The 6,205-nt window shown below is 38.6% G+C and overlaps 1 non-coding gene across 1 annotated transcript; it reads left to right on the plus strand.

Moving 5' to 3' along the window:
- Positions 1–5,555: 5,555 nt before the first annotated feature.
- Positions 5,556–5,662, plus strand: LOC129296898 (small nucleolar RNA R71). The gene has a single exon (XR_008590051.1). It is a non-coding gene; the product is annotated as a small nucleolar RNA R71 (small nucleolar RNA).
- Positions 5,663–6,205: the final 543 nt, after the last annotated feature.

Consider the following 6,205-nt stretch of genomic DNA (forward strand, 5'->3'; position numbering starts at 1 on the left):
TGCATAACAAAAGTGTGGTGCAGATATTTTTTTTTTCAAACTAAAACACAAAACAAAGAAGTCAAATAAAGCAAATAAACTCTAATTTTCCTACTAGGTTCATCTCCCCCACACTTGAACTATACCTATCATTAAATATATCAATTAAAGGAAGGTAAAAGCTCAAGGTTAGAGAGATACAACCTTATCATGGTGGTTCAAAAACATGTTGAGAGAAGTCCTCCTCCTTTTGAAGTGATTTGGCATCTTTGTAGAGCTTGCATAGGTGACCATTGATTTGCATAGTGGAACCCGTGGCTTTATTCAAGAGTTGCAAAACCCCATAGGGAAACACCTTGGTCACTAGATATGGTCCCTCCCACTTAGACTTCAACTTGGCATGCTTATGAATAAACCTTGTTTGGAACAAGAGGACTTGATCTCCTTCTTGGAACTTTTTCCTCAAGATTAGCTTGTCATGAAGGATCCTTGTTTTCTCCTTATAGATTCTAGAAGACTCATAGGCATCCAACCTAAGCTCCTCAAGTTCTTGCATTTGAAGAAATCTCTCCTTAGCCGAAAGATGGAAATCCAAGTTTAGTTTCTTGATGGCCCAATAGGCCCTATGCTCTATCTCCACAGGGAGGTGACAAGCCTTTCCATATACCAATCGAAAAGGAGACATGCCAATGGGAGTCTTATAAGCGGTCCGATAAGCCCACAAAGCATCCTCTAAGTGTAAAGACCAATCCTTCCTATTTGTGTTCACCACCTTGGTTAGGATCTTCTTGACTTCTCTATTTGATACTTCGGCTTGGCCATTAGTTTGGGGATGATACGGTGTAGAGATTTTGTGATGCACCCCATATTTAGCCAAGAGAGCCTTCATCATCTTATTGCAAAAGTGGGATCCTTGGTCACTTACCAAGGCCTTAGGAACTCCATACCTACAAAAAATATTAGATTTGAGAAACTTCAAAACAATCTTAGCATCACAAGTTCTAGTAGGAATGGCTTCAATCCACTTTGAAACATAATCAACACCAAGTAATATGTACTCAAAACTAAAGGATGGTGGAAAGGGACCCATGAAGTCAATGCCCCAAACATCAAAAATCTCACAAAATAAAATGGGTTGTTGAGGCATTTCATGTCTCTTACCCCAACTACTAACCTTTTGACATTTCAAGCATGCTTTACAAAATTCATAAGAGTCTTTAAACAAGCTAGGCCAATACAATCCACAATCTAAAACCTTCCTAGCTGTCTTATTTGAGCTAAAATGACCACCACATGCATGAGAGTGACAAAATTCAAGAACAGAAGGCACATCAACATCATCAACACACCTCCTAATCACTTTATCACTACAAATCTTCCACATCAAAGGTGGTTCCCAAATGTAAAATCTAGACTCTCTTTTCAATTTTTCAATGGCAAAACGTGAAGCACAAGGAGGCAAGACTCTACACTCAATATAGTTAGCAAAAGAGGCATACCATGGAGGCTTAGATGAAATGGCACACAATGCCTCATCAGGAAATGAATCACAAGGAATAGTAGGGTTAGAGTTTACCATAGTAGCTTTTAAATGAGGTAGTCTAGACAAATGATCCGCTACTTGATTGGTAGAACCACTCCTATCCCTTATCTCCACATCAAATTCTTGCATCAAGATCACCCATCGAATCAAGCGAGGCTTAGAATCTGTCTTCTTAAACAAGTACCTCACAGCAGCATGGTCAGTGTACACAACAACTTTAGAGTTAAGAAGATATGATCTAAATTTATCAAGTGCAAAAACAATAGCAAACAACTCTTTCTCAGTTGTGGTGTAATTAACCTGAGCTGAATCTAGGGTCCTAGATGCATAAGCAATCACATATGATAACTTGCCCTCTCTTTGACCAAGCATAGCTCCCACAGCAAAATTAGAAGCATCACATGACAACTCAAAAGGCAAAGACCAATTTGGGGCTTTAAGAATGGGAGGGGAAATGAGCATGCTTTTCAAAGTGTCAAAACTCCTTTTGCAAGCATCATCAAAAACAAAATCAACATCTTTTTGTAAGAGTTTAGACATAGGCAAAGCAATTTCACTAAACCCCTTTATAAATCTCCTATAAAAGCCTGCATGTCCCAAAAATGATCTCAAATCTTTCAAACAAACAGGATATGGCAAAGAAGCAATCACATCTACTTTGGCCTTATCCACCTCTATGCCATTGGAAGAAATCAAATGGCCTAAAACAATTCCTTTATCTACCATGAAATGGCATTTTTCAAAGTTAAGCACAAGCTTCTTTTCAATGCACCTACCAAGCACTTTATCTAAAGAATGCAAGCATGAATCAAAGGACTCACCATACACAGTAAAATCATCCATAAAGACTTCCATGCAATGTTCAATAAAATCACAAAATATGGACATCATGCATCTTTGAAAAGTACCAGGTGCATTGCAAAGACCAAAAGGCATCCTCCTATAGGCAAATGTACCAAAGGGGCATGTAAAGGTAGTCTTATCTTGGTCACTAGGAGCTATAGGAATCTGAAAATACCCACTAAACCCATCTAGGAAGCAATAATGGGACTTGGAAGCCAATCTCTCAAGCATTTGATCAATAAAAGGCAAAGGAAAATGGTCCTTCCTAGTCACATTATTGAGCTTCCTATAGTCTATGCACACTCTCCAAGCATTTTGAACTCTAGTTGGAACAAGCTCTCCTTTCTCATTTTTTACCACAGTAATCCCCCCTTTCTTAGGTACAACTTGGGTTGGAGACACCCACTCACTGTCAGCTATAGGATAGATGATCCCAGCACTAAGTAGCTTAACAACCTCTTTCTTTACCACATCTAAAATCAATGGGTTAAGTCTCCTTTGTGGTTGCCTAATGGGCTTAGCATTGTCCTCAAGAAAAATTTTATGTGTGCACACAATAGGGTCAATACCAGGAATGTCAGCCAAAGTCCAACCAATAGCATGTATGTTCTTTCTCAACACATCAAGTAATGCATTTTCTTCCTCAAGAGATAAAGAGTTAGAAATTATTACCGGAAGCTTCTCATTCTCAATGAGATATGCATACTTGAGATTGGATGGTAAAGGCTTCAACTCCAAGGTAGGTGGCTCTACACAAGAGGGAATGAGCTTCTTCAAGTCTAATTTGGTGGAATATTCCATGGTACTATCTTGTCTTTTAGGCTTCTCACTTGTTTTTGATTTCTCCTCTTCTTTCTTTACAGCCTCCCCCTTTTCTTGCAACTTGTCCTCAAGTGCTTGGACTTGAGCCACGGCCTCGACATGTGAAAGTGTAGAATTTTCCTCCAATAGCTTGGGAATCCTAAGAACATCAAGCTCGAGTGGAGAAAAACTCATAGATTCGGCCTTAATGGCTTTAGTACCTACAACACAAGAAGATATACCCTTCTCAAGCATTTCAAGATCAAGCATAGGAGATATTTTAAACAAATCATGAGAAGAAGTAGTTGCATCATTCAAGCATGCATCAATCTCTAAACAAATAGGACAACTACATCCATCAATACATGTAGTAGTAACAAGAGACAAATCATCATCAACATGTGAGAAAGAATCAAGCATGTGAGACTCACAAGCATCATGAAGCAATAACTCAATGGAACTTACACCTAACAAAGAATAATCCTCAAAAGGATGTTTCATTGCTTCATATATATTAAAAATAACATGATCCTCTCCACATTTCAAAATCAAACTACCTTTTTCCATGTCAATCAATGTACGGGCAGTCCTCATAAATGGCCTTCCTAAAATCAAAATATCATCCCCACTCCCTTCTTTTGACATATCAAGCACATAGAAATCCACAGGAAATAATAGACCTTTAACACAAACCAACAAGTCTTCTACTACTCCATGTGGTCTTCTAACACTTCTATCCGCTAATTGGCATATCATAGGTGTCTTATGCATGCAATCAAGACTCAAGGCATGATAAATTGAAAGAGGCATAACATTAATGGCTGCACCTAAGTCTATCAATGCATGAGAAAAATGTGTGTTGCCAATCTTGCATGGAATTGTGAAGGAACCGGGGTCCTCACATTTTATAGGGAGTTGAGGCTTCATGATAGCACTCACAGATGAGGGTAATTGTACCCTTGCATTAGGCCTAAATTTTCTTTTATTTGTACAACAATCTTTCAAAAATTTGGCATACTTAGGAAAGTTCTTAACTACATCCATCAAGGGTACATTAACATGAATCTTGTGGAAGAAATCATATACCTCTTGATCAAATTGTCCCTTTACTTGCTTAGGGACCACTTGTGCTTGTGGAAAAGGAAGCTTCTTCATAATCTCTTGACTTTGCTTTCCTTCTTCCTTCCTTGAACTCTCCTTTCTTGTTTCACTTTGCTCGGCCTCTCCCTCTTTTTCCTTACTAAACAACTCGGCCATAGTCCCCTTTTCCACCTTAGATGGTGGTTGCTCACATATGATCTCCTCAATGTTTTCATCCTCATCATCTCTACAAAAAGATGCATCATTAGGAGCAAAAGAAGAACTAGAAACATTAACATCAATTGAAGAATTTAAAGAGGGCTTCTCGGCCTTCCCTTGTCTTTTGTCTTCTTGTACTCTTTCTCCCAACTCCTTGCCACTCCTCAATGTGATAGCATTAAGATTAGCTTTAGGATTAGCAACGGTGTTGGATGGTAATGTAGAGGCTTGAGCATTGGCTGCACTTAATTGGTTAGCAAGCATATTCATTTGAGAAGTAAGGGCATCAATTTTAGAGTTCATGTTCTCACACTTGTTACCCATACTCTCTACCTTGTTCCCTAAGCCATCATACATGTTTTTATACAAAGAGTTCATTTCAATCAACTGCTTACGTAACACATTCACATCATTAGAAGAGTTTGAATTAGAAGAACTCTCAATTGGAACAAGCCTCCTATCACTATAAGAATTAGAAGAAGGTGCAAGAGAATTACCACTTGGATTGTAGCTTTGAGAAGAGCTACCTTGAGACAAATGAGGTGGAGGGTCACGGCCAAAGGTGTTTTGATAGGATCCTCTTTGTTGATTGTCTTGTAAAGCCACATTTGGATTTGAATAGGAGAAATTAGGATGGTCTCTCCATGAAGGGTTGTAAGTATTAGAATAAGCTCCTTGCCCTTGCCTCCCACCATAGGATTGTTTTCCATTGTAGATAGCATTTACTTGTTCAAACTTAATAGGACAATTGCTTTCTACATGCATAGGTGAGTCACAAAAAGTACAAGAATAAGGGACAAGTGCTTGAGAAGTACTTACATTGCTCACTTGAGATATTTGTGGAGCCAACATTCTCCCAATCTTGGCAGCTAGCAAGTCCACATATGAATCATTAAGAATTGAGGAACCTACCATATTCACATTTCTCTTTTCCCTTGTAGAGTATTGAGCACCACTTGAAGCCATCTTGTCAATTAGTTCCCAAGCCTTTAAGGAGTCAATCAAGCATCCACCACTAGCGGCATCAATGTTAACTTTGTCTCTTGGAATCAAGCCCTCATAGAAATATTGGACTAAATTCTCACTAGAAATTTGATGGTGTGGGCATTTAGCCAAAAGGCCTTGGAATCTAGTCCAATACTCATAGAGACTCTCATCCTCTCCTTGTTGGACCCCATAGATTTGCTTCCTCAAATTGGTGACCTTGGAATTTGGAAAGAATTTATCTAAGAAGAGTCTTCTTAGCTCGGCCCATGTGCTCACTTTCACATAAGAAGGGTAGTTGAAATACCACTCCTTTGCTAAACCTTCAAGAGAAAATACAAAAGCCTTAGCTTGAACATCATCAACATTTACATGCATAGGCTTCATAGTATCACAAACCAATAGGAAAGTATGCAAAAACCTATGGCAATCCTCTCCTGGTAACCCATGAAATTTAGGCAATGCATTAATCAAAGAGGATTTAATTTCAAATTGAACATTAGTAGGAGGAACATATAAGCCATAAGGATTATCATGCCAATTAGGTTGAGTTAATTGCCTAATGCTCCTCTCCTCTCTAGGGTTATGCAAGCCTTCAAATTCATTATTAACATGGCCATCATCATGCAAATTCTCATTCCCATGGCCCTCATTATGCACATGCTCATGTCCTAAGATACCTTCCATTGTTGAATTACAAACCAAATGAGAATCAAGAATAGGTTGTGATCTTCTCAATCTAGAAATAGTCCTTTC

The sequence above is a fragment of the Prosopis cineraria genome, unplaced genomic scaffold (genome assembly GCF_029017545.1).
Source record: "Prosopis cineraria cultivar Desert tree isolate PC_DT_omini unplaced genomic scaffold, ASM2901754v1 PC1, whole genome shotgun sequence".
Classification (NCBI taxonomy): domain Eukaryota; kingdom Viridiplantae; phylum Streptophyta; class Magnoliopsida; order Fabales; family Fabaceae; genus Prosopis; species Prosopis cineraria.